Raw genomic sequence first — 19819 nt, forward strand, 5'->3', positions numbered from 1 at the left:
GTCTTGGTAGGAGTCCTATCACTTTAGCAAAGTCGTGCCAACATAGACCAGAGGATGAAATTGCCTGATATGCATGACTGGACATCTTCAAAGGGACTTGCTCAGCTGGGCTTTCGGGGTGGAGCACTTGCACAGGCAGACAGATCTCAGTTCTCTTGCTTTCCCTGCTACGCTAAGGGTCTCAGCAACTTTAACTCCTGCTCAAGCTCTTTGTCTGGGAAGACCGTCTGTAACTCTTAAAATTAGTGGAGCTCCCTGCTGAGACATTTACATTCAACTGCTATTGCTGCTTTTGACAACTGTTTTTGACAACTGCAAGTAGAGTCACATGTCAAAGACATACACAGACAATATGTCAATGCAAATGCCCATATTACAGGACACGAGCCAAATTAATTTCTGAAATAATACCATGAAAGTTGAGGAATGGGTATAGCCTCTGAAGTGTAACGGTTTACATTATTTGTATTATATTTCAGTATTAATTTCAATCAATTTTCAACCTGTTCTGCTATTGCTGTTTTGGATTAACTCCTTGCCTGGCTTTTCTGGTTTTATATTAACAGAGGCAGTATTTCTTTTCTGTTCTCTATCAAAGGATTGTTCAGATTGGTGAATCGTACAATGCACTTGTTAATCTATTCATTATTCATCAGACTTCCTTTATCATGGTCTGCCTGGGCAATTGCCCTTTTGTTGACATTGCACCAGGATAGTGGGCTATGCGCATCCTAATGCAGAGCTAACAGCATTAGCCTCTGACTCACCGCCTGGTACAGCCATATACCTAGTGGTGTGCCCTTCCTCTTTATCATGTCTGGGGAATTGAAGATAGGGTTCTTTGAGGAGCTATGCATAAATGCTTGCTATTTTTTCTTAATGAAGAATGGCAATGTTATCTTTTTTTATAAACCTCCCATCTAGCATGTAGGTTTATGTCTTCTTTGTTAACTTGAATCTGTGCCTATAAGAGAATGAGAAAAGGGGAGTTCAAACCAAAACTGAGGCAAGAAGATGCTTTAATTTCCTTCTGAGAACATTTCTCCTTTCTGGTAATGTCCAGAGCTTAGGTCCTGTCTCTGGGCAATTTTTTCTTGTGAAGCTGCTGGATTTGTTGTCCTTTGGTATTGTGGGAGGGCACAACTGCACAGGGAGGAAAAGCAGGAGGTTACAATTAAACCTGTTCCAGCTTCTGAGCACTGAAAGAGAGTTGTCAGCTCCATTGGGGAGCCAGTGTGGAGTGCACATCACCACAGCAGTAGATCTGCAAAAACAGGCAACGCTGAGCTGAGAAGCTGCTTTGTTTTTTAAAACAGAATAAAAACATAACCAGCTTGGAGAGGGAAATGAATTTTCAGACGGAGGTATGGTCGTGAATAGGATCAAGTGCCTTTGTCTCTGGCACAGGTGGAAGCTTCTTGCTGACCAACTCTTTAGGGAAAAACTTGTGCCTTATTTGATCAGGCTCACAGGCTGAAGTCAGTGGTTTTACTGATGAGACTTGGACAGTGACAGTGAGGGGGGTGGGAATGACAGGAAAACTGTACAACCATTTGAGAAAAGGTGTCCTGGATAGTGAAAGGTACTACGAAGGAGAGAAACTCTTCTCATAACTTTTCTTGTTGCTCAAGCGACATCTCAGTTTAGTCCAGTTTCAGTGCATAGATTATGTATTTTGTCCATGTTGCCCTTGGGTGGTGGACCCAGTTCCACTGGCTGCAAAAGCAGAAGTGTGGTCACCTCTAGTGCAGTTTAGCTACTCTCAGTTTAGATAGTTAGATAGTTTTTACTTTTTTTAGCTGCTTGACTTGAAGTATGAAGCAACGAAACACGTTTTACTTACTGTTGCTCCGACGGGTAAAAGATATAGACAGCAGCATATACAGACTGCTGGCATATCTGCAGGCAATATGTTGAATTGCCTGACCTCTGCTTGGACCATACAGATCTTGAAAGGTAGAAAGGAAAAGGCTGAACTGAATAGTTACTGGCCTCTGGGGATGCAAGGGAGAATGGTTAGTTGCCTACTAAAACAACAAACAAACAAGAAAACCTCTGGACTGGGTAAAGACCTTGAGCCATATCTGAATCTCTCTTCCCACACAGCTTCTCAGATGTTAGATGGGTTGTTGGAAGATCGGCTGAATCAAATGCCACAGAGAGATCTAGCAAACTTCTTTCGATATACTTCTTGTGGTAAAAAGACCAGCAGAGCAACAGGCGTGATTCAATGCCATGCTAAATTTGGTTGTGGGCTGGAGAAGATCCAACAGGTTTTCACTGAAAACACAATCTTCTTCCTTTTCACAGTTTGCTAGTTTTTAACTATGTGTTTTAAAAAAGGATGATAGCAACATGGGTGTAGTTTACTAGATTGCTGGGGTCCAAAAAACGGTTTCTTTAATTTTTGACAGGTCAGCTCTGTTGAGAAATATCCAGAGGGGAAAGAGCATGTATTGGGATTTCACGCTGCTTATAGTATCACAGCTTTATAGTCAGGTCTGTGAGTGGGGACTACCTTGCTCACAGTGGAGCAGCTTACAGTCTGTAGTGATTAGTATTCCTAGCCCAAGTCTATTTATTTCTTGCCCTTGAAGTCACAAAGTGTTCGCAGAGGCCATCACCTCCTCTCCTTCCTCCCCCCTGACCCGCCCAAAGCAAATATCACCAGTGTAAGAGCTCCCCTGGGCGCTTTTTGGCTGACCTTGCTGTTGGGATCTTTTCATCTTGGATTGTCTTTCTTTCTTGCTTCAGGCCATTAGCCTTTGCTTTGTCTCCTTTGACCACCCTGAATAATTCTTCCCCCCTCCATGACTCTTCCCAGTTTAGATTTATTAATTGAAAGGAAAGCTGCCACCCCGGCCCAGCCACCTGAGGAGCTGGTGGCAAGCCCGCAGTCAGGCAGAGGGCTGCAAAAAGAAGTGCTGCATTGCAGACTGCCCCCCTGGCTGTTGTCCTTATCCGTGCTTTCCTGACAGTCAAGGCACTTAGTGTCCAATTTAGCTTTTCTAATAGGGGAAAACTTCTCCACAGCTATGAGGTGAATTGGAAAGCTGTGGAGAAGAGGGCAGGGACCTGAGATAGGCAACATGACACCAAGCCCAGGAGGCAACTTTCAAGATCTGGGTATCCTGTGCACCTGGATGTCTGAGGCCTGCAAGGGCTCAAATTCAAAATTATCTTCACATGTGACACTGTGAATTGGGGCCAGGTTTGCCTGATCTATGGCTCTACTGAGGCTTGTGAGTTCAAAGTTGGGCACCGTCCTCTGATTTGTTCTGTCTCTCACTAACCTTAAGACTTTACAAAAAGTAACTTTGTTTTTTGCCTGCAAACTTGCTTTTAATTCCAGGCCCATGTTAGGCCAAAAGGTACTGACTCCTCTTTGCTACTTCAAATTAGTGGTACAAATGCTGTCTCAGGATGTTTCCAGCCTACAATCTGCTTATTGCTGGTCAAGAGTGAGTGCAGCTGGGGTGCTTGCTGGGAGGGGGAAGTGAAGGCCACCCTGGAGACTGTCTCTCCAAGCAGACAAGGCCCCGTAGGCTGCTCTGTCACCGCTGCTCTGCTACAGGCACTGCAGTTACTTTTTCATGTTGAGCCGGAAAAGCCAGGGTTGGGCACCCTGGTGGTGTCCAAGGTGGCTCTAGTAACAGGAGCTGTTAATCAATTAAAGCTACCTTTTTCTCCTCTCATCCTTCACTGCCTCGGACATCTCCTTCCTTTTGCGTTAGGGAAAGAGCAAAACTTCCTCCCTATCTGCGTGGTTGTGTTAAAGGAGCAGAAAGACTAAGCAAAACTATCCAAACGCTCCTTTATTCAGAACAGAAGATATAGTAAGGAGGAAGGACAAGGGGATTATGGTTATATAAAGCGGAACAGGGAAAGTAAGGTTTCTCTGGAAAAGGAGGGAAGGTTTTAAAAAGAAAGCAGAAGATGGTTAGCTGCTGGACTATGTATGTTTCACAATACCGGTGTATTTTGGGCAATTTGTGACTAAAACCCCACTGAAGGGAAGCAAATTTTTAAGAAGTTGGAGTGTACTTTTTCATACAGAAAGCTTCAAATACTGTGGAGTTCATACCTTAGTCATAAAAAATACTGTGACATCAGTTTTAATAACCTTTTTACAGTGGTCCACAACTTCATAAGTAACTAAATGGCGTCCCTAAACTTACAGGATGCCTGTAATATGGGGAGTAAAGTATCTGTGAAGTTTGAACCTTCACATGGTTGTTCCCTGCCTATGCGAAGTCAGCTGAGAGGCGTCTTCTGTCACGGTATATTTAAGACTTGGAAAATGATTAATGATATGCAGTTTTTACTTTTATTCACAGGCTTAAATTTTAACAAATACTGATCAGTTTAATGTTTGATACAGAGACACAGTGAGTTTCTGGGTTTTTTTATTTTAAGGTTTTGGGTGATTTCAGGTGAGAGTTTCAGGTGATTTAAGGATTTAGATGAGTAGAAAATAATAAATTGTCTTAAAACCCTTAATGCAGCTTAGCTGCAGCTTTGCAGACCATCACTAAGACATCTTAAAGATTTTAAGGCTTCTTTATGGAACAGAGATTGCTTCTAATCCAGCATGTTTCAAAGCATACTCAGAGATAAACCTTGTGTCCATCTCAGAGCGACCTATGGAAATAAAATGACTGTAGTCCAAAGTTTAATTATTATTTTTTCCCCAAATGTTCATGAGTTTAGGGATGCTGAGTTTAGCAGTTTTCTTATGACTTGGTCTTGCAGTAGGTGGGCTCCTTGTACGTGGCCTTGTAGGTCACCTGGCACTGAATGAAGCCCTGGTGTTCCCTATCATTTCCAGCCTCACTGAGACTATTGAGGTGGAGGAAGAGGATGAAGGTGCCGTTAACACTGCTACAAATAATTTTCGTTAGAAGGGACACGTGAAAGTCATCTAGTGCAACCTCCTGTTCAAAACAAGGCTAATACTAAAGCTAGATCAGGTTGAACTTGCTATGTAACAGGGGAGCAGCTGACTAGTGCTGTGGGCTAGCCTTCCTCGCACCTTGCAGCTGTAACCAGCCAGGCAACTACTGGGGCTGAGACTGTGCTACCGCTAGAGGGGGGGTAGGGAAAGCACACAGCGGAAGTGAGCGCTGCTCAAAGGATGAGGATCTGACAACTTCTGTTTGAATTTAAGTGCATGGACATAATTGTTCGCTTTCTTGTCGAGGTTTTGAAAAATTGCATCCGAAGTGCAGCTGACAGGGAAGCAGCCGAAGTACAGAGACAGAACAGAACTGGGGGAATTCAGCATAGAGCACTGTGACAACTGTCAAAAAGAAAGTTGCGTGAGATGGAGTTAAAGGGAGAAATCATCCAGATTGAAACGTAAGTAAGGGAAGATATGCCAGATGCTTATGAGCTAATGGACATGGATCACTGTGAGGTTAAAGACTGGAAAATCTGTCCTTTAATTGCAGCTGTAGGTGATACAAAGAACACTTTAAACGCATAAACAGTTTTGTTTTGGTCATTTCTCCTTCTATTTTAGTTCTGATTCTCTGAGGTAGTGAATAATAGGTGAAAGCACTGAGAGTGCAGTGCTACAATCCATGATTGTTGTCCTGTTTTTAGGCTTAATTTAGAAAAATTGTAAATGGTGGTGAGGTCTTGAGGTTGTGAAATAGGATCTCTGTGCGTGGGTTCCCCAGCAATGTGGTACTTATATCCCTGTAGCACTCTGTCCCTTCAAAGTGGGAAACGGGCTTTCACACTGTGAACTGCCAGCACCTCTTCTTTCTACCCTATCGCCTTCCTGCTATCGCTAAGAGTTCCTATTTTGCTGACCAGTTACATGATAATAGTACAGCTAACGACCAGTAAAACTGGGCATGCAAGGCGGCATGTATTGCAAGTGTGGTGGGCATAACATTAAAACAATGTTTCCTGTGTTTTTTCCACTCATCTTGACCTCCATTTACTACGAGAGTGCCTCCCAAAGTTTGTGGACCTACTGATCACTGTGAGCTGTTAAAATTTCTTTCACAACCCGCATAGCCTTAAGAAAATTTTGACTGAAAATGCTATGCCCTGATAAAGTGTTACTAGCTACTTCTGGCTACTTTGCAAATACCACAGTTTGAGAGTCAGAGCATTAGATGGGAAGTTCCCCGGGAATGAGATTTCCTTTGTCTTCCAGAATGTCAAGAAAAAGCCAAAAATATTTCCAGAATTACCATATTTCACACTTTTTGCCCCAGGAATCCAGAGAATTTTCTAAACCTTAGTTAACTTAAACAAATAGCAAGAAATTATGCTTACAGGAAGCGTTACCCTCATTTTACAGGTGGAGAGGTGAAATCAAAGAGTGGAGCGATGCTTGATTCTAGTCCAGCTGATTTAATTGGAAACAGAATCAGGCTCTGTGTAACTTGTCCTAGTCACATGGGGGAAATCTGCAGTAATGGCTAGTAATAGCCAGCTTGTATCCATACCAATACCTATGTATTGCTGCTGGGCTTTATTTCTATTCCTGTTTTATTACCTTATTCACATGATAAATTATTTTCAGGATAATATTCATTGACATTAAAATCCAGGAATCTTTGAATATAAAGTGTGTAAATTATTGAAATGACACAGTTATATAGGTTTTCAAGTAACCTTGCTTTTCATTGCAGTTTCACAAAATTAATAGTAAAGCTAGTTTTACGTTGCATTTCTTAACATGAATTAATTTGAATAATTTGGTTTGAAAGTTAGTTTAGAGCATGTCTTTTACGTAAAACTATAGCAATGGTCTTTGAAAAGCAGCAAGTGGGAAATGAGGGAAAAAAGACAGCTCCTGAGTGTCTGAGAGGCCCCTTCTCTCACAGGCTACTTTGTTGGACCATCCCTTCTTAAAGAGCGCAAGCTCCTTCTGAGCTGTAATTAGCTTTCTGTCTCACAACTCTTCTTGGACACCTCTGCATGAGCCCCTTTGCTTTTGCAGTTAGCTTTCTTTCCAGCCTAAATTTCCTCCAGACCGTACTGTATGCATAGGTTCAGTGCAACTGTAGGGGAGAAGGACCTTTAGACTCTCTGTTAGCCTTTGCCTGGTGTTGGGTGTAGTTCTGCGTTGTGTGATTATTTTATATGGCTGCATGGCTTCACCAGTCAGACCAAGATCATGCCTGCCTTTGATGTGCCAGTGTTGCCTTTTATTTTGTGCATGTCTTCTTCCTCCAGAGCATTTGCAGAGCAGCCAGCTGCCCAGCCAGCCTCCCTTTTGTTAGGCTGAACTGCCAGACTGCTTGTATCTGTTTTCCTAATCTTTCTGCTGACCTCTCTGCGCCTCTTCCAGCTGCAACTCATCTCCCGTAAACGTGGGTGACTACGATTGTATGCAGTTTTCCATATGGTATCACCTGGGCCTCATACAAGGACATGAATGTTTCCCTATTTTTACTGGCAATACCTCCCCTGATACACTCGTAGTTACCTTTTCAAGGAAAGAAATTGAATTAGTCTTGCAAGGTCTACCTTTAGTAAACCCATGCTGCATTTTATCCCATACTACTTCTACCTCTGCATCATTAATTAGGCTCCCCACAGAATCCTATTTTAAAGCCTTGCAAGCTATTGAAGTGCCTCTAAAGACCTGTTAATATGGGTCAATTTTTTCACCTTCTAAATTACAGGTCATACATTTGCTGTTCCCCAATTCTATGGCACTGTCCACAACTTAATTACTTTATCAAAGAGACTTGCTAACAGACTTGAAGAATCACGTGGCAGAGCTTTCCTAACAAGTGGCAGATCCTGCTGATCTGAGCACACTGGCCACCTTTGTCTTAGAGAAATTGCACATTTTCTCTCCATTCAAAATTCAGTTCAGGTGATTTACCTACGCTTCTTTTCTGTGAAATCAATAATCTTAACTGCAAAACAATTTTGCTATGTTTTCCATTTAATTTAAGTTGAATCAATTTGTAATTGCTTACTACTAAGTTATTTTCTGTAATCAGCTGTCTTATACCGTGCCTTTAATACGAACCAAAACCAAGTCTCAGCTCCGATCATCTCATGTTTGTTGAATGGAGGTCGCTGAGGATGAAGGCCAATATTGTTTAACATCTTCATTGATGACTTGGATAACAGGACTTAATGCACCCTCAGCAAATTTGCAGATGATACAAAGCTAAGGGGAGTGGCTGATACATGGGAGGGTTATGCTGCCGTTCAGGGCGACCTTGACAGGCTGGAGAGAAGGGCAGAGGGGAACCTCGTGAAGTTCAACAAGGGCAAGTGCAAAATCCTGCACCTGGGGAGGAATGACCCCATGAACCATACAGGCTGGGGGCTGACCTGCTGGAGAGCAACTCTGCAGAGAAGGACCTGGGGGTCCTGATGGCCAAGGTGAACGTGGACCAACAATGCACCCTTATGGCAAAGGAGGCCAATGGTATCCTGGGCTGCATTAGGCAGAGCGTTGCCAGCAGGTCGAGGGAAGTGATCCTTCCCCTCTACTCAACACTGGTGAGGCCACATCTGGAGTACTGTGTCCAGTGCTGGGCTTCCCACTACAAGAAAGACATTCATTTACTGGAGTGAGTTCAGCAGAAGGCCACAAAGATGGTAAAGGGACTGGAGCAACTCTCATATGAGGAGAAGCTGAGAGAGTTTGGACTGTTCAGCCTGGAGAAGAGAAGGTTTAGGGGGGATTTTTTGAATGTTTATAAATATAAGATGGGAAGAGAAGAGGACAGGGCCAGACTCTACTCAGAGGAGGCCTATGACAGGACAAGAGGCAATGGGCAAAAACTAAAACACAGGAAATTCTATCTGAACATAAGAAAAAACTTTTTTACTAAGACAGTGTTTGGACACTGGAACAGGTTGCCCAGAAAGGTTATGGAGTCTCCGTGCTGGGAGATATTCAAAGTCTGACTGGACGTGGTCCTGAGAAATGTGCTGTAGGTGAGCCTGCTTGAGCAGGGGGGTTGGACCAGATGATCTCTAGAGGTGCCATCCAATATCAACTGCTTTGTGATTCTTTGATTCTAACACCACTTACCTCTCTAACGACTGCAGAGAGATTGCTAGGCATAGCCAAATCTGGTGATGGAATTTAGTGGCAGATTATTGTATTTAGTGGCGGATTATTGTCCCTTGTCCCCAGAGTTTTTTTTGGACTCCAGCGCAAATAGCTTCTTGGTTCCATAGTTCTGTCTTATGGGTTACTTCTAGTAAAATTACCTTATAAAGTTCAGATTGTTTTTTGGGGAAACTGAATTGGGGAAATTCAGCTTTCTCAGGACCACAAGGTAAAAAAAACTTTTCAGCTCAAGAGTAATACTACATGTTTTAAAAATCTGCTTGCTGTACATTTTGGAAAGATCAGTGAGGCTAAGCAAATTATATAAACTATTTTAGAAGTGTTTTCACTTGTCAGAGCTGGCTTCTTTTATTTATGACTTTGATTAGCTGTTTTTCAGTTTATGGACATAGGGAAAATTTGAGAGGAATGAAAGCCCATAATGAATAGCCAGGAGAGCACATTTTTCTAAAACAGAAAGAAACCACCAACGAGACTATTCTATAAGCAAATGTGCCCAATGGAAATAGTCCAGACAACTGCACCTGGACACCACCTGGATATAATTAAAGTCCAGGAATGGAAGTTGCGTTAAACTATATGCCAGAAAATTTAACACTATCTCTCCTTTATCAACCTGCTGTAAAGAGGTGATAGTTGCTTTGAGCTATATCGTACTGTAGCATAGACCCATAGCACCCACAGATAACTCAGAGGGATACAGTCTCTTGAGGGCTCTACCAGTGTAAATATATGTACATATTGGATTTTCTCTGCTTCTGTATCCATACGAGGAACAATCAGACACAAAGGATATTGCCATGGCTTACACTAGCTGTGCGAAAAGGACTTTCTTTGAGTCTCTCCCTTGCTTACACCCATGGGCCAGACATAGTCCCAGTGTGTCCCTTGTTCTCCTTTAAAATGTTAATTCTTTTTAAAACAGCACTCACCGTGTCATTTTTTTCACTCATCCGTTACCATCTGTGCTATTTATTTCTCCGTGTATCATTCAGCACTAAACTTCAGAAAACATACTCCATGTGCAACTTCATTATCTGGAAGTGGAGAAATCATAAGAATGTTTAAAATTAAACGTTCTTTGCCCAAAACTAAATTTGGCCTATTCAGAGACCGGTTTAGTGGAAAGGAGATGCTTAGACTGAAAAAAAGGGGGAAAAATTAATTCAGCAATGCAGAACATAACAATCAATTGGTTAAAAGCTAACACAGCGCTTTCATTAAATGTTAAAAATGGCTGTTGAAACAGCATTAGCACAGCAGCATTGTGAAGAGCCAGAGGTAAATAGTGACTCAGAGCAAATAGGCCTCAACAGGGGAAAAAAAGTCTGTTTCACCTTATTGTGATTGGAAACTGTCCTCATACACATTCAAAATTATGCCTAACCTCATTAACATTATCATTATATGTGATCTTGCCAGTAGTTCCTATGGTAAGAGAAAATGGAGAAAAAAAGCAGTATGAGTCAAGCCTTGCTATATATTATTATGTTTTATTAGTCATGTAGAGGAGCTTGGAATGAATGTCCGTTGCACTAGGCAAGCTAAAAAGGCATAGGGCGACTCGGTTGTGGACTGACGTTCCAAGATCTGATGCTCCAAAGGAGGAGTAAGGGGCACGCAATCAAATAAGTTTATGATTTCTGTTATTGGAGGCTGAAAGACTAGCAGGACAAAGAACCTCTTGTGCTAGGTGCTTTATAATCACAGAATGAACCGGTGCCTGATGGAAAAAGTGTTGGCAGCCCTGATATACACATGATGATTTCAGGAAATTACTACATGAAGGAAAACCTCTCAGCTGTCTGTAACTCCTCCTCAACCTACAGACATCCTGGAAGAGGTGAGTTTTGCAGAGAGATTTGAAAGAGTCTAGGCTGGGGCTCAGACCCATCTCATCTATCTTTCTGTTGTGGATTCTGTATTGTTCCTCATTAACGCAAGATATAGTAATGTGCATGTAAGAGCAATAGCAATGCTGAAGTCCCTGCTAGTGTGGAGACCTCTGATACCTCTTTCTGCTTTGGGGCTTGAATGTCCCTGATATGGGGTTTTGGTGCTTCATTTTTACTGGAGGAGTTGGGAACAGCTTGGGGACATCAGGAGCTGTTGGTGTTGCAGTGGGAAGCGCGTGATCTGCTGGGGGGATCAATGCAGTGTGAAAAAGGAGCGAGGAGGGAGTAGTGGCTGCATTTTGCTGCTTGTGGCTAAAAGGGGAGCCACAGCAGACAGGGGAGCAAGGCCCTCGGAGAGAAAGGGAGAAGCAAAGCAGAGGGGTCTGCACTTTGGGAAGCTTGAACCTGGCACAGCAAATGACTGGAATTTAGGGGGCAAACTCACAATGCAGGATCAACATGAGAGAAATGCAGGCAGCTACAGAAGGCTGTTTTGAACAGACGTGTGTCTTGGGTTTCACCTCAGAGAAAAGCTGCTGAAGGCAAGATAGGAGATGGAGGACTCAGTCATACAGATGGATGGAAATGTTTTGGTTTTAAAATGAATTTGGAAATGACAGTCTTTGGATAGGGAGGGGAAGAGAGAAGTGATCTTAGGATTTTCCCTGTCATAGGGAATAAACGCTGAGCTTCCTCAAACGTCTCTCTAAAAAAGGAAACCAGTCTTCTTTCGTAGGGAAGTATGGCTCAATTCCCAGCCAAACCTTCACGTTACAAGGAAAATTAGAACGAAAGGGTGTCAAACTGATTAAAGAAAAAGAACTCAGACAAAAATAAGTCTTGAAATATATATATTTGGGCAGAGCATGAATGTTTAAAAGATATTAATATACCCTCTGAGAGATGAGGAAAGGTTCTGCCATCTCTTATTATCTGGCTTAGTAGGCTGAATAAGTGAATAATTCAGAGAGCAAAGTTTCTCCAATGAATGAGTCACCTAGACTCCAAACTATTAGCATGCAGGCAAGGCACATTGCAAAAGGAGAGTTCATCCACCCTGGTTTTAGTAACTGCTCCACTCAGTGGGGGAATAAATCAGTTTTTCTTCAGTTAACACAAGATCTGAATAACCGTCAATTCCCTCCACAGTATCTGCAGCACAAATGGTATCACAGATGCTTGATTGTGGGTATAAATTAGCATATTATGCCCATAGGGGAAGTCTAGATGATGATGGTTTAGTAGCTGAAGCCTGCTGGCCTCTGGGAAAGTGCAAATGTAATGTCAGATGACTCAGTTCGCCAGGTGAACAAGGGGAGCTTTGCCTCTGCAAAATAAAAAGGTGAAAAATGAAGCACATTATAGAGCTATGCCTGTGGTCATAGATGCAGTGGGTACCAGACAAAAATAGTTACTGACATTTAAAGAGGAGAAAAAGCCCTCCGCACCTTTGAAAGCTAAATTGGTGAGCGGAAAGGATGGAGAGGAATCCAGGTAAAATGTCACTATATGCTTGCTACTATGCTCTTCTCTGGCTTTGTGTTTTTGACCACAGTGGAAAGAAGATGTCGTGTTAGCTAGGTCTTTGCCCTGACCCGCTAGGCCATTCCTATGGAAGAAGGGATACGACAGCTACCTGGAAATTTCACAGTTGAAAAGAGTTGTAGGAGCTATGTGTGGAAATTCAGACCTCCGTTTAGAAAGCAGTGTCCGTAACCGAAGATCCTGAGGCTGTTAAAAAGAGAAAGATAAAACAGGTTGGAGTTCAGCCAGATTTTTGCTGGCTGCAGAGAATTAGAGAGAGGTCAGAACTGCTGTAACTCGATCGTCAGGTCAGACCAGGTTGAATATGGACATATTTAAAAATTGCAAGTTATCACATATATAAGCATAATATTTCAAGTTCCCTACTCAAACCCCAGTGGAACATTATGAGTCTATGACACATTGTTGGGCTAAACATACCAGGAGGCAGTAGGATTATGCCTGTAAAGAGCAACAAACAATGGATTTTATTGATGTTTCAGTAGAATCCCATCACATTCCTGCTTTTGATCCCTAGAGATAGTAAGCAGCCTCAGTGCAGGACCACATCAGGAGCAGGGGTCAGAAACTAGCATACACCACAGTTCATCACACTGGGCCACCATCTTCTTTCCTGTTTCTTTATTTCCCATATTATAAAACCTTCCTCACGGCAGGTTTTCCTCCCTGTCTTTTTTTTATTCCCAACCTTTTTGTTCTTGCCACCCGCTTTTTTTTTTTTTCTCTCTTACAAAGAAGAGCTTGTTGCCTTTAAATCTTCCAACAGTCAACACTTCTCTCCCGGTGGCCTGTTGTTCATGATGCAGCATCTCTACGGTGGCAGGCGGAATCCTTTGTCAGCAATTGACAGGAGACGCTGCTGCTGCTGGTGACTGGTGTGCAGATGAAAAAAGAGGCGATGCTGAAGCGAGGTTGTTAGAAAGCCATGCAGTTCTTTTTTCCTGTCGGGACGACAAGTTTGAAGATTTCTCCTCCATGCCTGTCTGACAGCATGGAGCTGTCAATTAGCTGCTTGTGCTTCGACAGGAAGAGCAGACTGGATTCCCCCTCTTCGGCCGTCCCTGGCTCCTCTGCTTGCTGTTCAGAGCTGTCCCTCTGGGTTAATGAGGCACCAGTGTAACTTTGTCGCCCACCTAGTGTGCTGACAGCCGTACCCTTTCTCCAGGAGCCCTGGCATATTACCACGGTTGTCATTGATGTGGGCTGCAGCTGTTGTGCACTGAGTGGCAGCTGATTTTTTGCATGGGTTTTTCCTCTTAAGCTTGGGGAGGGAAGAAAGCAGAAATGCTTCTAAACAGGCGTCTTGGGTGAGATGGTTATTCTTACAGGCTGGGTCAGTCCAGGTTTCGCTGCTGCTGAGTGGAGGGTGGAACAGCAGAGACCTTCCTCCTCCTCTGCTTCATGCACAGAGCAGTCACCAGCATGTGCAGCGGGGCTGGCTCCCTGGGTAGGAAGGGGACTGTGTCTGTCTGTCTGTCTGCCGGGGAAGTCAGCAATGGTAAATGTGAAAGCTGCAATAGTAAAAAGTCATCTTAGTTCTCTCTTCATGAGATCAGTAGGGTGTATCCTGGGAAGGGGGAGGTGTTTGTTTCCTAGGTGGGCATCCACAGAAGTGTCTCTAGAGCTGATTAAGTCCGTGGGATCTCCTGTGCCATTGGTCACCTGCTGGTGCTTTCCTTATTCAGGATAGTTCCAGCTCTTCTCAGGTGTCCCATGGATTTCCTCAAATGTTCACTGCTAGTAGGGAATTCATCTCTAGGATTCCTAAAAAAATACAATTTTTAGGAGGCGTGGGCAGAGCTGTAACAAGGGAAGGGCAAAGAGGAATGTGCAGGCTGCACTGTGAGAGGCACACAAGTGGGAAAGGCAGACAACGTACTGATCCGGGATGCAGTTACCACCTCCTGCTCTAGCAAGAGCCCCCAAGGGGCCAGTCCTCCCTCAGATCTACCATGCGGCAGGAGGAGGTGACCACACTAACATCTAGCCAACGTCTTCTTTCAGCCCCAGGGATAGAGATCTCACAAGTGCAGGTTTCCCCTTCCATGGTTTGAGGTTGTACTGAATGATCTGCAACAGCAAATGTTTACTTCTCAATTAGATATTGATTTTCTTGCAATTCATTGATAGTCCTGAATCCCCTTGGGCTGTTACGAAAGCTACTAATAAAATAAAGCTACTAATTGCCTTAATTAATTATCTGCTTTTCTTTCCTTTCAGGAACCGTGAAGCCTCAGCATCCACTGGTTGGGGGTTCCTCTCCCTGCATCTATGCATTTTAAAAAAAATTTTAGTGCTATTAAATCTGTGGTGCAGCCAAGGATGATGACAATGGGAAGTGGCTTCTTGTGTGGTTACTCCAGTCCTTATGATCCGTGACGCACAAGCAGTGACTCAGCTACATGGCCACTGGAGCCCTTTTGCCTCTGTTACGACGGCATTTTTCCACCTAATGAGAACGATTCGTCTACGAGTTGTGGCAAATTGCCTCAAAGTACTTACTATCGGTAGTGTTTACCACAATTGCTTATTGCAAGTAAATTCATATCCTTGGAAATACTGAGAGGTTGCTGTACTAACGGAACATTAAAGACAAGGATGATTAAAGGCTTTGTAGCAGGGAGCTTAGCTTGCACAGCTGCAGAGCCCTCCAGCACAGGCACAGCTCGGAGGAAAACGCAGGGCTAGATGTCTCCACGGTTTGGAGGGAGGAGGGTGATCAGGAAAGGACACTCAGGCTGAGCTATGGCTGCCCCAGGCACTGCAAGCGAGGGGAGGCTACTGCCTGTTAACTTGCTTCCCATCACCCCTTTGCATGAGCTTTTGCTAGTACAGCTAATCCTGCTCTAGGGATTCACCAGGAATAAAAAAGAGGAATAAAAATGTCACTGCTTAAACCAACGTGGTTCCACAGATAGAGGTTTCCAGTGCAGACTTTGCCTCAGGTCTGTTTGTAAGGGTAGCTCTTGTCATATTTGACACTAAAGCTGGGTTTTAGGAAAAAGGTAGGAGAGGTTTCAGCATCACTGACTCTTAGCTTTTGCTTGTTTGATGGTTCTTACCACTCTGGAGCCAAGGTTTGTGTGACGGGCAGGTATCGGGAGAATCACAGCACGTACTTTTTTTAAAGACCCTTTGTTGGGAAGGGAAGATTTACAGTCACAATCTTAAGAAGAAAGAATAAGAAGAAAAAATAACTGTGCACTTACTTTAATTGTGAAAATCAAGCCCACTATTATAGGGTTGCTTCCTATCACTTTTGGGTTTTGGGGGGGTGGTGGCCCAGAGGCATGAAGGTGAACTTTGCCTTCCAGAAATACCCTCTCCCTGCTCACTGACATATTTGTAGTCTGTATTAACTAGGTGGTTTATGAGTCCAAGCTCCTTCCTAGCTCCCTGGGTGGAACTTTTACTGTTCATTTTTGAGTGACTTCACGAATGCACTATTTTGCTATTAAAAAGAGCAGTAACGCTGCTCTCTCAGCCTGTTAGTATTAGGCATATCAGTTTTACATAATGACAGTAAAGCAGATACATGCTTCTGAGTAATGCCTCTAGCACGAGTTACACAGCTCAGCTTGGTCTCATGAGCCACTGGATGTCACTGTTGCTCCACAGAAAACAAGCTGGCGAGCGGTAACCTATGGAGGATACACAACGGCTACAATACAGGACAGCATGTATTTTCACACACCCTGTAGGATGCAGCTGCATTAAGTAGATCTGAGCAGTCAAGTTGTATGAAAAGAGTCCATGTGGATGCTAACGGTGTCATAGTTTGCAAGTAATAGACACGCTTTGATGATGTGCCCTCCTAGTGCTGTAACTGTGTTTGTGGTAGCTTCCTTTCTGTATTGATGCAGCAAGGAAACCGTGACCAAAGTGGTTGAGTTACAGGAAATACAGGAAGTTAGAGTGCCTCCCTGTAGATACCTTTCAGCTGAGAACCGGTTCGAAGGATTCTCAGTTACTTGGCATATAGCCTGTAAAAATGCTGTCAACACAGAGAATGAAGAAATAAGAGAACACAAATCTCTGGCCCGAACTAAGCCTCTTTTCAGCCAGTTCAGGCAAAACCAATGTGCAAGATTCTAAATGAGCAGCTTTAGGATGCCTCTGAAGTTTCCATTTGGAGCTCACTTAATCCTTTCCCGCCATATGCAAAGATATAAGAGACCAGAAGAAGCCTGGCTGGGACACACTGGCTACATCTCAGTAGACTTGCAAGTGCATGGGGGAACTGAGCTGCAGGTTGCCAAAAAAGAGAGGCCCAGAAGAGCATACCACAACCTCCCAGTCAGCATGCCTGAACAACCTTCCTGAGGAAAGCAAAGCATGCGAGAAGCAGCGTGTATCAGGCCTTGCCCTGACAAGGGACTTAGTTGTGAATGCAGAAGGCACTTAGGTCTTGGGAAGGCTCTGGAGTTCTCCCAGCTTAGACAACAGTCAGCAAGCACCAGTGAATCTGGACGAGTGGGGCTGTCCTAAGAGGACGACTGCAACCTGAGCAAGCTTAACCAGACTCGTAGACACTCTGTTTTTCTCTAGGAAAAATTTAGGCCCCAGGAAGTTTTAGGGCAGGCATTCGCTTTTCCTCATTCCCTTTACTTGTGCTGAACACCAGCACCTCACGGATGAGAATCAGTTTCTAGATCTGAGCATCCTACACAGGGCTTTCATACTTTAGCTTTAGGGGAAACTTTTTGCTCCCAGTTACCAGTCTGGCTTTAGATTCACTCTGCAGAGATGTCAGGATTTGGAGTACCATGTGAATTTTCATACCTGTCTCAAGGCACGATGTGGTGTCTACTAAAACCTCATTGTCCAGTTGGTCCAAAACCTTCCAAAAGTGTTTCTAGCAAAAGGAGATAGTTAAATGATAATGAAATACATCCATAAGAATTAATTACTTTAGACCTCAGGAAAGCATAGGACTTTAGAGCACCTGAAAAAAAAACACTCTGAAGAACAAGGTAAAATGCCAGCTCCTCTAGGAAGCTGTCTTAAAATAACATTGTTCCTTAGGAGATATTTATTATTTCTGTTAAGACAACATATTCCCTTTCACTGGAATCTTGACCCAACAAGATATCTAAATATGTGATCAACTTTAAATCAGTTGAATCTAATTCCCTTGAGCTGCCAGTCGTAAGAGATGTTAGCATGAGTAGCAGTGGTATACCTTGAAGTGACCTTGATTGTATTTTAGCAGTATTAGTATTAGGAGTGAGGAAGATGCCATGGAAGATCAAGGAGACAAAGCTAGGATTAAAAAAGTGAAGGTGGCTAAAAGAAAATGAATCACTGCAGGAAATCGTGCTGACAATCCTGGGCAGTTTGTCACCACCAGATGTGGAAATTCCGTTACTGGAAACGGACACTGGAAAGCATCCAGTACACAGGAGGTGATCTAACATGTCTGGTTAAGTGGCAATTTGTGCACAGTGCTTGCACCTCCAGATTAGTGTTAATCAGCTGGAAAAGTTAATGTGGCAGTCAGGACATCCCAGCTCAGGTCTAGAGACAACCTCTCTGCTCATGAACGGTGAGTGCCAGTTCAGCGTGTCTTCCCTGGAAGAACAGTGATTTTTGTGAGCCCCATTTCTTTGTGTATGGATGCTCAGGCAGCATGAGTCCCTGGTTGTGGCCAGCAGAAATCAGTGCTGTGTCCGTGGCTCTCTAAGCACATCCTCGCTGCTGGTACTGCTGGCCACCAGCCTTGCTCTGAAGCTGGGAAATTGGAAATTACATTGGAAAGTACATTGGAGTTGCTAACATTGCTCGATGACTTCCAGGTAAGCTCTGACTCTTTTATAGATAGCTTGGAGCAGGAAAAAAGTGAGTGCACAGTGTCTCCTCTAGTCTGTGTAGATGCACCCCATGGGTGCACTCCCCTACATGTGTGCCACTGCCTCTGGAGAAGCACGCTTTGTCCCTGAATTTTCCTAACCCAGGAGACTGCATGAATCATGAAGGGCCACTCTTATATAAGGAAATACCCAGACTAGTGACTTATTAAGCTTTTTTCTCCTTTGATCTTTAGTTCCTGGAGGCATTTATTTGATCTCAGAAGGATCTTAGGGTGACAAGTCTGCCCTAGCAAAAATATGACAGAGACTGGAGGAAAGAGGTTTTGAGTCTTTTCTTCCACCTATTCACCTACATAACACAAGCAAAATATTGGGTTGTTTCTCCTAGGATTATAGGGACAAGACATAGCAAATTTGAATGGAGAGAAATTGAGAAGTGGAATTTCTACAACAAAAATAATAGAAAAAGATTAAGTCTATGAGAGGCAGGGCACTCCTTTAAAAAATACTATGTGGTTCTCAGGAAAACTGGATTCAGGAGACCCGACAGCCTGTGTAACCATGTAAAGGCCACCTGATTGCTTTGTTCCTCAGCTCCCCTGCCTGTGAAATGTCCCCTGCCCTTTGTCTGTTTAGTCCCAGCAGGACTGTGACTTTTTCTGTTAATATAGTGATGGGCCAAGGGGGGGTCTCACTTTCTGCTGGAGCCACTAGATGGGACCAGAGAAAATAATGAAAATAATTTTGCTATTTAGGTCAGTAAAAATATGTTTTCTTTGCCCTTTATATACCAGGGTCAGGATTCAAACCAAGTGTCAATTGAGCTTCCAGATTTACCTGCCAAAAATTATACTTCTTCTTTGCTTCTTCGTTCGTACTTCTTTGAAGTAAGCTTCATCTGCATATCTATATTGCCTTGCTGGATGAACCAAAAGGTGTCCCTCTGTAGATACAAAATGCGGAGGTGCCGTTCGGGGCTCTGGAGTACTTCCCTCCTCTCAACACACTCATTCCTGAAAGCCTTTTCAGAAGTGTTTAATACTGGAGAGATCAAATTCAGACAGAACAGGAGAAAAAGCAGGGAAAAGCAAAACAAAACATCATCTTTGTGCTTCGCTCCCCACCAGCCATGGCTAGGGAAATGCAATGAAATCAGAAGGGCTTTAAAATCGAAACACTGAACTCATGACACGAGCAAGACGGAAACTAGCACTCTTTTCCCCATTCCTTTGCAATTCCCAGCACTCCATTTCTTGTTGCCCAGCTGTTTGCCATGTGCAGTGATTACAAGCCGAGCAGGACAGGGACCTTTTCTTCCTTATTCACTGCCAAGAGGAGCACACTGGCGGTGCTATAGACATAACAGGATTTCCTAAACCATGTTGCTGACAGTTGATCAGAAGCTGCAAGTAAACAACATGCTTACATGTATTTTAAATCCAACCTGGTGCCAGGCAGCCCAATTATTTAAAAAATGGGGTTAAAAAAGTCACTGTAAGGCA

General features: G+C 43.4%; 1 long non-coding RNA gene across 1 annotated transcript; it reads left to right on the forward strand.

The window, feature by feature from the left end:
* Positions 1-5102: 5102 nt before the first annotated feature.
* Positions 5103-15064, forward strand: LOC138066198 (uncharacterized). The gene is made up of 2 exons (XR_011139442.1): positions 5103-5358; positions 14728-15064. It is a non-coding gene; the product is annotated as an uncharacterized lncRNA (long non-coding RNA).
* The last annotated feature ends 4755 nt before the right edge of the window (positions 15065-19819 follow it).

The sequence above is a fragment of the Struthio camelus genome, chromosome 2, assembly GCF_040807025.1.
Source record: "Struthio camelus isolate bStrCam1 chromosome 2, bStrCam1.hap1, whole genome shotgun sequence".
NCBI classification, from domain to species: Eukaryota; Metazoa; Chordata; class Aves; order Struthioniformes; family Struthionidae; genus Struthio; species Struthio camelus.